The sequence below is a fragment of the Ptychodera flava genome, chromosome 2 (genome assembly GCF_041260155.1).
Source record: "Ptychodera flava strain L36383 chromosome 2, AS_Pfla_20210202, whole genome shotgun sequence".
Taxonomy (NCBI): domain Eukaryota; kingdom Metazoa; phylum Hemichordata; class Enteropneusta; family Ptychoderidae; genus Ptychodera; species Ptychodera flava.
The window spans coordinates 2,572,127-2,585,674 of record NC_091929.1 but is presented as its reverse complement, the minus strand read 5'-3'; the positions used below and the strand labels follow the sequence as shown (position 1 = coordinate 2,585,674).

The 13,548-nt window shown below is 32.8% G+C and overlaps 1 protein-coding gene across 1 annotated transcript in view; it reads left to right on the top strand.

Moving 5' to 3' along the window:
- The first annotated feature begins 2,045 nt into the window (after window positions 1-2,045).
- The window catches only part of LOC139151373 (putative diacyglycerol O-acyltransferase MT1468), a 388,693-nt gene continuing 377,190 nt past the window's right edge, over window positions 2,046-13,548 (top strand). The window contains exon 1 of the mRNA XM_070724151.1: window positions 2,046-2,595. The gene's annotated coding sequence lies outside the window, so the exon portion shown is untranslated. The remainder of the gene's footprint in view (window positions 2,596-13,548) is intronic.

Here is a 13,548-nt window from a genome sequence, read left to right as displayed (position 1 = left end):
CCTTATCTATTTTACCTTTTACCCCTAAACATGACTACACTTTCATTTCCCATGCTCCATTGCTGCAAGGTCATTTTGTGTCATGGTAATATATCAGATTCAGATATGGGAGCATAGGTCAGTTGACATGTATTTCACTTTACCTCATTTGTCATACTTAATCAACCCAAGCTATGGTATTTTCAATGTTGTTTCAATTTCATAGGCTAGGCTCATTGTGTTCAGACTGTGGAATTGAAACACAATCGATTGATAGGTTCTGCCAATCATCTTGCTATACCTGTCACAAATCACATGACAAAAAGCAATGGGAAGACTTGCTGATCTGAATGGGTTAAATCCAGAAACCAACGAGTCTTTAACTGAAATAGTCTTGTTAAGCACCTGTTAATCTCATAAGTTGCCTGTTAACAGAAAATCTAGGTTTCCAGGGAAACGAAAGGAAGATGAATCACTGAAGCTATTCCAATGGTTTCAATACTGTAAAACATTAATTTTTCAGTTTGAGTGTGCCTAGCAACTTTTAATGAAAGAAAATGTTCCATGAGACAGAAATAGCCTCCTTCAATATCAGACATAATTTGTTCTGTGTTGTGATTACATGTACAAACAGTATTATACAATGCAATATCAACATGCTCTAAGTATATTACATACAGATCTGTCACTAAATCTGGTGCATGTCAATGGGGTCAAACAAATATTCTAAATATAACCTGTAATCCTTTTTCACTCCAGGCTCTAAAGTGAACAGTCAAATGAATAGTCTAAGTCAGACTGAGAATTTTCCTGCAGGATTTTTATAAAGAATACATCATATTAGGGTTGGTTGTGACAAGTCTGATAACAGCATCAAGCGTACTGATATACACACTCATAATAACAAATATAAATCAATTATTCATGGAAGGACAATTACCACAAGAAATGTCAAATTACAGAAATCTAAATTGCATTTTTTTCTGCGATGAAGTTAGGTCATGATCACCTTGAGGAGTAATTTACTGTTTAGGTTTTAATTTTTTTTTTTAAATTATGCAATCAGAGTGGTAAATCAATATCCTGTTTGAAGGCAATGATGAATTATTGAAGACAGTTCTAGGATTTCCTTTGTTACTTGACAGCACTGGCTTCATTTGAATTCGTATTTCCTGAAATCTTTCATTTTAATATTTACAGCTAACAGCCTGATCTATAAAGCAATTTGACTCTATGGCGATGCCACTCTGAATGATGGTTTCAATCAGACAATAATGATGAGGACATACTAAATTTTTCATTTTACTTTCGTTTCTTTTGAAATATAACATCAATATCTGAAGTAATAATGTATCCTTTCATCAAGTTTTCAAAGAAGATGTGGAAAGATTTTTTGATGACTGGCACTTTCAAGGTTGCTGAGTATCTCCATATTAGTTGTACATATCTGCAATGTTCCATTCTTTTGAATTATACAATTTCAGTGCCTTGTAAATGTGACATCATTTTATCTTTCATTGAAATATCACAGTTTTTGACAGTTTTCATCATCAAGGAGCCCTATTTTCCAATGACCATTACTTTTCATCAATCCTTTTTGCAAAAAAACCTTTATCAGATTCAAATCAAGTATGAAATTGGTTCTGAAATTTGAAAAGATGATCTATATTCCCAATAGTAAGGGTGATTTATTTTGCAAGGAATGAAAAGTTGTCAATGAAAGGAAGAAAAAAAAATTCTGATTTCAATGAAAAAGAAATGGTAATGCTTTTGAGGTAATGTTTTCATTTCCTATAAGAATGCTTTCCTTGTTCAGCATTTTGTCAAGAAGACACAAAAGTAGATTGACCTGCAAAAAACTCATGTCGATTTCTTTAGATTTCACATGAATTGTGTTAGTTTTTCAGTTTGTGTGAACAAAAACCATGCAGGAGACAGCCTCCATTCATGGTTGCATTAGACGTCACAATCAATAAATGAATGATTGTAAAGATTGATTTGGAATTTTCACCAGGGGTTGTAATGACAGATTTTTATGTCCAATGTTCTCATGCTACACAGCCCACACACAGATGCATTCCAGACTTCTGCTAGTTATTCTGGTTAATTCAAGGGAATGGCGGATATTGATAGAACAGCCTAAAAAAAGAGCACAGTTTTAATTAGCAAAGGGAGTGCAACCACATAGATTGAACAGCTCACTTGATCGGCCTATCTCACTGATGTACACTGTGGCGAACATTATCAGTTGTAGTATCTCCGAACACTGTGGCTAATTTTGCAATTGACCCATTGGTCCATCACCATGATGTCTTTGTTGCTGTGGCTGTAAATTTCAAACCATATAGCTGTCTCTGTGTCTTGCAGTCTTTACATCATCACGTCACTGCGTAGAAAACTCCACTGCAAGGGACTCACTGCCATTACAAGAGCACGAATCTCACTGTTCTGCCTCCATCGTTGTGTTTGCTAACATTTTACTGTGTATAGCAGATACCGTCTGAAGCCATCGTTGTAATAACACACTCAGCTAGCACACTGTACCCACAGCCAGACTACGTATCAGGTTTCTGTCTGCAGAGAATCAACTTGGCTGGCTAACAGAATTCAATTCAGGTCAGTGGAATTTTTCAATTTTCAAAAACATTTACTTGTCCTGTGATGCCTGAATAATCTAACAGAAATTGATTTCTCAAAAACATCATTTTTATCTGCCATTGTAAATTTCTGCCAAATCTATCTTTCACATTATTTTGCCTCATCTCTATGAAAGTTAATGACAACATTGCAAAAAACTCCAATCAAAAAGACATGGATAGATATTGAATAAAATGATATGAGACATTTTTAAAACAGACATTTTAATTTTTAAAAGGTAATGAATATGTCATTTTACAACGCTGTCCCATCAACCAGGAAAATGTAAACATTGCCCCATAAAATACTGGTTTAAAATGCACCAATACACAGCTACAGAAATACTGTGATGAAGAATTATAATGATGAATGATGCTGGCACCAACATCTCAGTTGTCATTCTGAGTAATTTAATGTCAAAGAATATGTGTTGTGTTTTATTTTAGTGACCGGGGGAAAAGGTCCCATCTTTCTTTAATTCAAGAGCAGTTCAGGACATGACCTTTGACCTCAATAAAACAAATGTGATCAGTAAATGGCTCTGTGTACTTTTTATCCTCTAGGGGGTGTTTTCACTATGAAGGTGAATTCTTTGTTGGCCCAGCTTGCCTGATTAACATGTGCATACCCGTCATCAATTTTCTTGGTGTAAACACTTTCTATCTATTCATGCATACTGTCACCTTTCGATTTTGAATACATCAATTTTTACCTTCACCTTAAACAAGGTGATAAACAGTTTCATAGATTTGAGGTCACTTTTTGTTTGCATTTTGATGGATTCTCTGCTTCTTTGAAATGTATCTCTTTTGACTGAACGGATTCTGTTTGCAATTTTACATCATCAAAATGTAATATTTGTAGTGGGTAAAGATCTTAGCAGGCATATATTATTTGACAAATCCAGTTATCAAGAGAAAAATTCACCAGATCTTGAGGAATTTGCCACAGTTGCACTTTGACTCTTTGTAATTGATTCAGAAATGCAAAGTATAAGGAAATGTTCGTTTGACTCACATCAAACATTGAATTTCAACCTATCAAATAATAAGCTGACTCAATGAGTCACTGGTGAAAGCTTTAAAATTCAGCTTCAGACTAATGTCCAAGGATGTAAAACAAATCAATTATTATATGTTGGATGAAAATAAATTTAAAAGAAATCCATTATTCTGAGTTAGTTGGAAAAGGTTCCTTGTCATCAGATAAATATCTACATTTAAGTCATGTATGGTAAAGAGTGCCTACCATTGTTTTTTGTGTATTTTCATTTCCTGATGTTAATTCCCATTGAGATTCTGTAACCACTCATAAATGAATGTTTTGAAAACTGGAATTTCAATGTGAATAGTTATTTTATGGTGAAAGTTTTAAAGTATTAAATGTTACTATTTTCACACAATTTTCCTTCAGAAAAATGCAGGTAACAAAATAAAGACTTATTTGGGTGAGAAAATTAAATATTATTGCCAAGAATTCATGCATAAAGTTCAACCAAGCAAAAACTGAGAAGATAACTATATATCAGTTTTTATGAGCAGAAAATTAAAGTGTATACATCCTTTCTTTCAATATTAAAAACAACATAAGAAAAACTGTTCAGTTGCAACCAAATCTATAGGGTGTGAAAGAATTCATCAGCTTGTCTTTTACATTGATACATATGAAGCCTCAAAGCTCTGACTCAAATATATTGTTGGAGTATAAATATCTTTTCTTCAAGTCACTATTGTTGGGTGTCCTCATTCTGTTCACCTTCACATTTTACAAAACCATGGCGCATATTTATTTCTTCCATCCCAAGGCGTTATTTCACATTACTGTAGTTGTATGCTCCAACAGTTATTTCATGTCAGAAGTACCGGTAATTATTATGATGACTATATGGCTTAAGTAATTGGCTGGCTGTCAGAAACCTGTGAGCAGTCACTCTGAATTGAAAATAAAAGGTGTCAATACATCAATAATTCCATAAAGTATGGCGATCACAAAATAAACACTTGGTTCTACCATCTTTGGTACATCATAGATTCATGGATGAATACAGCTGTACATGTAAGAAGGGTTTTGGAAAAATTACATCATCAGATTTAGATAAAGAAAAAAATTCAACATCATTTTGCAGAGTCAAAAATCATCAAATTATCAAAATATGGAAATTCTACCAAAAACAACAGTACCACTCAGGTCAAGTGAGAGAGACATACATTTTTTTTCTTTGAAATTTGACAAAAATGATGCAATAACACCATCGAAAAAAAAATTCACCAAAAGTTTTAATGTATGTGATCATTTCACAGAAAAGAATTTTTCAAGGACTGTAGAACACATTTTTGTTGTGTATTTCATTTTTGGGGTATGAAGGAAAAACAGTAAGTCTGTTCATTTTGGTGATATGGCTATGATGTATATTGGTAATTAGCCATTATTTGTATACTACTGCTGTATACCGGTAGGATTTTTTTTAAGACAGCAACCTGACTGAAGGGGAAATTAGCATGAAGAAATGATGATGCAGATTATGACTGCAGAAGCAAAACTATTAATGTGCCTTCCAAAAATTGTATTCCAATTGGATGTACGATTGGCTTGGATATTCAGATTGGATAAGTACATGCGCTGCCCTTGTGTATACTCATTTTGAAGCTTGATCAACAAAAGTAATATTTTCATTGTCTTGTTTATGTAAAAATCAAAAATTTAATTTTTTTCCATAACGGTTGCATAGTGATAGCACTGAACCATTTTGAGTTGAAAATATTCAGTTTAATAGTTTCTATGGTAACTCAATTTCAAGTCCAGTTTGATTTTATTTGTGATTTCCAGAGTTTGGTCAGTCACAATTGTCATTTGAAGCTATTCTTGAATTATTTCTCTGTAAAACACAATGACAATACTATATATACAAGGATTTTAATAATGATGTTTTTTATATGTGTTTGTCATTTATGTCCATAGTAGAGTTCAATGATATGATCCACAATGATTAAATTCCATGTAAAATCAGTGAAAGATATGATTTTGGACAATTGTGTCATAAAATTTGTCATCAAAGCTGGCCTATGCAAATTGTTAAGTGACCACTAAGGCGAGCAATGCGATAAGAAATGCAACTTACTTGACTTAAGCTGGTGGATTTTACTGTTCAGCATTCAGGTATATGCAGTCAATCATTGAACCCTTGGGACACAGCTGGGATCAGCTGGCTCATGGGCAGATGAAAAAAAGGATGTCTGACTACTGAAAAATTGCTTTAAATTGTTCAGAAAGATATTTTTGAAGATTCTGCAGTTTTCAGGCAGCTGTTTAAGCAGCATACTGTTTGATGTCCATTGACATAAAGACTTTCAGTCTTCAAACACTGCATTGTACCACACATATACAGTTTACTGACAATCTTCCTGGCTTTAGCAATGTAATCTAATAATCCTGGAGACATGCCGTATAATGAATATGTCCAATGATGATGTCAGCATGATGTTCCGTACTGTACTGCAATATATTTGTGGAATGCCAGGTGATGGAAAGAGCAATACGGTATATAGTTAGATGTTGAACTGTAAAAAGAGCAACGTAAACTTTACCCCTTCCTGGTCTGCTATTACGGAACCAAACACTATCGACTGCTATAATTCCGGAACCAAACAGTGTAGACTGCTATTCCGGAACTAAACAGTGTAGTCTGCTATTCTGGATCCAAACAGTGAAGACTGCTATTCCTGAACCAAATAATATATCAGGTCTTTGGTGTAAAATTTATTGTACTGCATTTTTTGTTTGAATTTAATAGATCAGTCACATATGCAATAAGAATATAAACATGAATTCAGAATCTTTGCTAAAAATCATAAAGTAGTATGATGTGTAGCCCAGAAATGTACTCATTTCATGCTATGTCAACAGGGTTGCCATGGTAACATTCCTATTCTGGCTGCAGGATGAAATGAGGACGAATGACATTTAATGCAATATATGAGTCTACATACAAATATTGTGATGAATTCTACAAGGAAATGAAAGCTGCCATTCAAGCGATTTTCTGTACTGTACTGTCTTTTAGAAAAATCACTGAATGTTGAATTATAATAGTCTCCCTGAGGTATTTTCTTCATTAAAATAGATAATTCACATCAAGAAATCGTTTTTGAAATTGCAATCATAAGATCATGAAACAAAGTAAGTATCCCTCACATCTATTAATAGGAACTTTGGGCTGAGATATTATGAGTCAAAAGATCCACATACAAATGTTTCATTGAAAAACAATGTTATAAGACTGCATTGAATTTTCATCCGATGGAAATTAATGTTTCATATTTGGAGAATAAAGTTGATGTATAAAAGTGACTTTTTCTGCATTTTAAAAAAGCATGCTGAAAATTAAATATGAATCATACCCATCAAATTTCAACAAAACTTTTCGTTATTGTTCAATTAAACATTTTATGATTCTGGCATTCAAAAATGGAATATTCTCCTTAGGTACAAGATTCAGTTTTTGATGAAATGGATAAAACACATCCACGTTACAAGATAGTTCATTAAAGGGCTGGTAACTTTAACTTTTGGTGATTATTTTTACTGTATGTTTTTGTTTAATGTATGTCATCAGTAAATTCAGCTCATCAAAGTATGTTGAAATACGCATTGTTCAGCATGTCAACTTGACATGTTGTGTATACATGTAAAGTGCACTATCATTGCTGACGTTTGCATTGTAGTCTATAAGGCAAAAAAAAATTAATTGTGCTATTCAGATAACACGGTTTTCAAAAATAGGGTAGATACGTCGGCAGGAATTTTTTTCAAAAATATTTTTATCTTTAAATATGTATTTTTCAGGGGTTCAGGGCAGTCAAACACTTGCCAAAACATTTCCAGAAAAATGTATCATACACATAAAAGGAAAAAAACATAAAAGACATCCTTGTTCAAGTAAAATTCAAATGCCATGAACACCTGATTTTGCGGGGTTTTTCTTTCTTTTTTTTTTACTTCAGTGTTTTATGTAGCTCTAAAAAGTTTAGGTTGAGCAGGTAAAAAATAGAGTAGGTCAGGTTATCGGAACAGCACAACTTTTTTTGTTCAGCCTAAGCCTATTCAATCCACACACTTGTCAATATAATAACAATATGCAATCTCTACATGTAGAGACTAATGTGACAAGCTAGATGCTGTGTTGCCATGCTTTTTGGAGTAGAACAAAAAACTTGTTGACATACATGTATAACATAAAAATAGTTAAGAAATACCAAAAGTAACTACCTTGGCCCTTTAAAGTTGTTGTTATAAAAAGATATCATGATAAGGAAACTTCTTTTTTGTTTCAAAATTCCTGATCATTTTCTTCTATGCTTTGAGAGAATTATGGTATTTCTACTTTTTGGATAATGTACTTACACCGTGCAATTTTTTTCGATATTTCAAACATAATCTGAGTCACTGTTTTACAATCTTACAGCTGAAAATTAATTTCCAGTAGTAATCAGTGAAAATCATAAATTCATGTACATATATCAAAGGTTGTATAAGCACTTTATACAGTTGCAAGTGAAGAAAAGGAAGTGGTTATGCAATAGATACCATGATGGATGTCCATAAATGTTACTGCAGTGACTGTTAATAGCTCAGATATTGACACTCATTAAAAGTGATAATTTTTCAAAGATTGTGACCTGCATTTGTCTTGGGTACCACTCTTGTTGGTACTGTGCAGTATTAACACATGGTGAAATGTATCACACAAAACCACTCTGGTATTGTAATTAAATATTTGCAACAGTATTATTCGTCTCATTGAAAGGAAATTGTTTACTTTTGGTATTTGTTCCATAGTTGAGTGAATTTTTCAATACTTGATGAACCTGAAGCTTGGTAACATACAGCATGTGTTTGATGTAGAATTGTACATAGCAGCTGTATTCAGAGTCAACATTACAGGAGCTATGTCATACGTCATTGACATCAGAAAACTTCAGTTGTATAGTACATTTGACTTCATCAATTGGAATAATTTTCTCATTACTTACAAAGAAAATGTTAATAAAGAGATCTATCAATAAGACCAGGACATATATTCACGATAATCAAAATGCTGGATGTAAGTTAAATCACAATCTGACTTTTAAATTGAGGACCAGTTGTAATTTTGGGTCAGTTACATTGTTCTATCTAAATATCTGCAACACTTTTGCTGCAGAATATATATTATTGTGCATTTTGAATAACAATTCCTGCCTTTTCAGTTCACCATAGTGAGTTGTGGCCTAAAATTTACATCTACATTTACCTGTCATATTGCAATATTCAAATACCTTGTATTTTTCCATTGCTGTACAGCTGTGTCAATTCTAGAAAAAGAGTTCTTTAATAATTCATTCTTTTAATAATGCTAAGAAATCACGTGTACGCACGTCTTGTTTGTGCAATTGTTAACGGGCAACGAGCCTAATTGCCACCGTACCTCTGTGTACCTATGCTGTGTACAGATGCACTAGTTGCCCTAGCCGCTGGGTAAACTGAAGTAATTAGGGCACAGCCCAGTCTATGTTAGGTAATTGTAATATACTATCTCTTCACTGAGATTTAGCAAGATTTTATAACTATATGTCCATTAACGTGTGGTACATTATTTGCACTAAGTTTTGAGAGAATTTATAGCTATCAAAGGCTAGAACAATGACAAAATATATTGTATACCTGAATACTTGATGCTATAAATTGCAACTATGGTGGTGGTGTCCATCATCATTTTTCATTTCATCTCACATAAATATGGACCTAATTATTTATGTGTCACATTAGTCATACTAGATGCAGTTTCCAGTGGCATTATTAATGTACAGTTACAAAACAGATGTCATATATGATCTATTAACTATAACTAACTATAACTATAACTAATACATTGATTTTATGATGATTGCTAATTTGTAAATATTTTATTTATCCATCTGTCTGTATTGGTTTTCCATGGCAATTCTGTAATCTTTTGTAATCAGTGTCATAGAATTGGCTCTGTGATGTTCCCAGTTTAAAATCTTTGAAATTGGAAAAAGGGATTATGCATGCAATATGTCCCATACTAAGTATGTCATGCGCTGAGGTCAGAATAGCAAGGAAAGCAGGTCCTAAAACCGTAAAGAGATTGGGAGGTTATGACTTATATGCTTGTCTCACTGTATTTTTAATACAGGGATTATGATAGATATTTTTATTTGTACCAAACTTTTAAACAGGTATTGATAAAAGGATTAGCCATGGCATGTTTTATTACCAGTAAAAATATTAACTATATGGCGTTGTTTGTGATTTGAAAAAAATGCAACTGAAGATTCTTATCAAATCAAGAATAACATTTTTGGGTCACCATCCATGCTAAGTTTGGTACTAGAGAAACAAATAATAACCTAATATTGATTGATATTTGAAATCCCAGTGTTCAATCTATGGGGAAAAATAAAGTTTCCATTTTCATAAAACAAAGATGGTTAAAACCTTACTCCAGGAGCATATTACAAACAATTGGTAGATTAGGAAAGTAATGTAAAATTTTCAGTGAAAGTCTGAATGTATATCCTATTAGTCACATTCCAACTTAATGACCTATTTTTTCTGATACATGTACTGAGGTACAGAATCTTCTTTCTCAGAAATTTCTGCTGGCTGATTTTGATATAAAAATCCGAAGTGATTCATGGAATAACCTTTAGGCAGTAAATCACTGCATTATTCAGACAGGGTTTCAGGATGTCTGTATCTGACATCTATGCAAGCTAAGAGATATTGATTATTCATTCTTGCTTTAAAGAAGTCGATGATTTCAAGGAAACATCGAAATTAAGGTGACACAAGGCAACGGCCATACCTCTAAACAGCTATCAATTATATTCAGCATGTGTAGGAATGTGACTTGCTCCAATCACATAAATTTAATGATTTTTTATACAAATGTTGATTTTAAGTTCTTGCAGCTACAGTTTCTTCTATGTAACCCAAAGCATACACAGTATTCAGCTTGTCAACCTGTACTTGTAGACTGCATTTTTGTTGTTGACAAGTAATTAAAGTCTGGTCCAGACTAAAATTTGAATGTAAACATACAGTGCATATCTTACATAAATGCAGTGTGCTGGCAAGTTAAAGATCCATAAGTTGTATATTTTCGCTATTTTTTCAGAACTTTTGTTTTGTGGTTTCCCTACACTTTCTGCATTGAATCCCTAAACTGTAATTTAATGCCAAGTATTTAGCATATCAACACAACATATATGAGTATAATCTACATTATTATTGTTGAAAATTGTATTCAAGTCCGGACTAGAATTCATTTGTAAACAAAAAACGATAATCACACACAAACAAGCTGTGTTGACAAAAAGAATACTCAAAATTTCAGCATGACAAACGGATTAGGGTCAGACACAGTAGTCGAAGCAGAATACTGAAAAACTTGCCACAAGTTACGGCTTATGTCCCTTTTATAATGTTTCAACTTGTATTTGGGAGTCCATTGTATAGCTGGGGAGAACTACAAGAACTTGAAATTGACATAACAAAACAAAAATTATGTTAATATATTATAAGGTAATTCACAAAATACCGGGATTTATGTCTGAGTGCATCAATGATCCAGTAGTGCAAACCGCACGGCATCATGGGACAATACTGAAGCGTACTATGTACAGTGACATAAATCCGGATATTTTGTGAATAATCTTATTACTATATCTTTTTCGTCCAATTTTACCAGAAAGTCGAAATTAAAGTGCATTTTAGGACTCCTGTTGCACACTGCAGTGTGTGATTGCAAGCAATTGCAATGCGTTCAGTGCATCTGCAAACAGAAAGAAACTTCAACCCTCACAGTACAGCACGTACTGGGTAGAAATTGTAGTTCATCAGCATAATTTTATCCAAATTCACAGGGTTTGGACTGACCATCATTCACTGCATATAATAATGAATGTTTGTAATGTCATCTATATTTTTTGTCAAGCTAAGTCTCTTGTTGTTTTTTTCGGTGCTGATGTGAAGGTGATAAATAGCATCTAATGACAACTGAAGTTATTGTAACTTTTGCATCAAAGTTGTTGAACTCGGCCACATCCTGAAACTTATTGTATGATGAAACTCAATAAGTTACATACCAAAGTGTATAGTAATCAAACTCAGCAGCAGCACTGGCCCAGGCTAATAATTCATAAAAAAGCAACAATTGTGTCATAAGGTAACAGCAGGTCAAAATCAGAAACGATCATAAAACTTCGGGATGTGAAAAATACGCTCGGGAAATGACATGTTTTTATCGATATCTCGCGATCCGCACACAATCGCCACGTCAAATATCAACCGTTGGCATTAAAAAAATGTGTTTTAAAATTGTTACCAAGTGGGAGTGCCTCTTTAATGATGCTAGCGCTATTGTAGTGTTAATTTCAATGTTCTCTTTATTTTACTATTTCAATGATAAAAATTGCATGTATTATTCTGCCGATATTAATTTGGCCAAATGACTTAATTATATGCTGCTAAATTAAACAGCCAGGTCTTGATTCATTTAACAACAACTAAATTTCAAATAAATTAATGGATAACAGTCTGACGAGTTAAGTCAGACCTGATTTTAATTTCAGATATCATAAAATATGCATGTAAATTTCATAAAATAGTTCCATCATATGGCACACTGTTTGCCAATGTCATTTATTGCCATGTTTACAAATGTTTGGTAATTGCTTATTTGATATTGCTTTCAGATTTTGACAGGTTCCTAATTTGCATATCCTGATGACTATATTTTGACAAAATGTAGCAAATATAAATATACGTATAGCATGAATTCGGTGTAAGGAAAATCTGTAGAATTTTTATTCCGCTTGCTTTGATAGTCTGACAAATGTTTATTTCTAATTTGAGTACTATAATGCATGCCAGAAATTTAATCAAATAAACTACATGGTTTAATTGATGCACTTATTTGCTTTATCTCTGGGTTTGATTGTTACATAAAGTGATACAGTGTATGTATAAGGCTTAGTGAAATTAGCCACCAGCTTTACCCCACTGCAGCTGTCCAGTTTACATTGATACATATTGAAAATAAGCAAACATGGCTGCAGTGTTTACTAGTAACAAATTATATCTGTTCTTCACTTTTTCATTATCTTTTTCTTCTCCCAGGGAAGATTATGAAAACCTAAAGCTAGAAAAATTATACTGGTACTGAGCATCATGATTTTTCCTGTGTAATTTTTGCAATGCCTAATTGCCAATACATCTGTTCTGTCAAAGTTCTTTTCATATAACACAACTACAAAAATATCCAAGTTATGAAATGTACGGGTGCAGTGTACATTAGGAAAAATCACAACACACCGATATTATAGTGGAAATTCAAATTTATTCACCCGATTCAATATTTGTACTGTATTATAATGTGTGTAATAAATGCTGTTTTATTATACAATTAATCTTTTTATATCACATTGTATCCTTCAGTTGTCAACAATGAGATATCATAATTATTGGATTACCAGATAAAAATAGTAACAGTTGCACCATTAGATTTATTTACTCGGATTTAAAAGCAATATTTCTTTTGTTTGGAAAGGGAAATGGAATAAATATCATTGATTCTTATTATTGCTGTTAGATTCCATCAAACAACTCAAATGAAACCATTCTGTGCAGCTCTTTTCATAACTAAAACAGAAAAGGTTGAGAAGGAGTGAAATGTAATGTGTCATGATTTTCACATCTCTCTCTCTCTCTCTCTCTCTCTCTCTCTCTCTCTCTCTCTCTCTATATATATATATATATATATATAGAGAGAGAGAGAGAGAGAGAGAGAGAGAGAGAGAGAGAGAGAATATATATATATATATATATAATATATATTTATATATATATATATATATATATATATATATA